At 39.2% G+C, this 337-nt stretch overlaps 1 protein-coding gene across 1 annotated transcript in view; it reads left to right on the top strand.

The window, feature by feature from the left end:
* The window catches only part of LOC106330255 (ethylene-responsive transcription factor ERF091-like), a 16,590-nt gene that overhangs the window by 1,466 nt on the left and 14,787 nt on the right, over positions 1-337 (top strand). The gene's annotated exons all lie outside the window — the stretch shown is intronic.

Below are 337 nucleotides of genomic sequence, written 5' to 3'. Positions count from 1 at the left end.
GCCTCATTAGTCCGTAATCCATGAAACATTTCCTGTGCTATAAGGATATTATCAGAGATCAGTCGCCCTGCCACAAATGCCGATTGCGTTTCTGAAACTAGGGAAGGCAGCAATACCTTCAGCCGTTGACACAAAACTTTCGAAATAATCTTATACCCTACATTACATAAGTTGATAGGTCGCAACTCCATCATCCTTGTAGGTCTCTCCGTCTTTGGAATCATGCAAATATTAGTAATATTTAACCTTGAATCCATTTCTCCAGACACCAAAAAATCATTCACCATCTCCACCAAATCCCCTTTAATAATATGCCATGAATGTTGAAAAAACAGAG

The sequence above is a fragment of the Brassica oleracea genome, chromosome C1 (genome assembly GCF_000695525.1).
Source record: "Brassica oleracea var. oleracea cultivar TO1000 chromosome C1, BOL, whole genome shotgun sequence".
NCBI classification, from domain to species: Eukaryota; Viridiplantae; Streptophyta; class Magnoliopsida; order Brassicales; family Brassicaceae; genus Brassica; species Brassica oleracea.
Note: the sequence above shows the minus strand (reverse complement) of the source record. Positions and strands in the feature narration are given on the sequence as shown.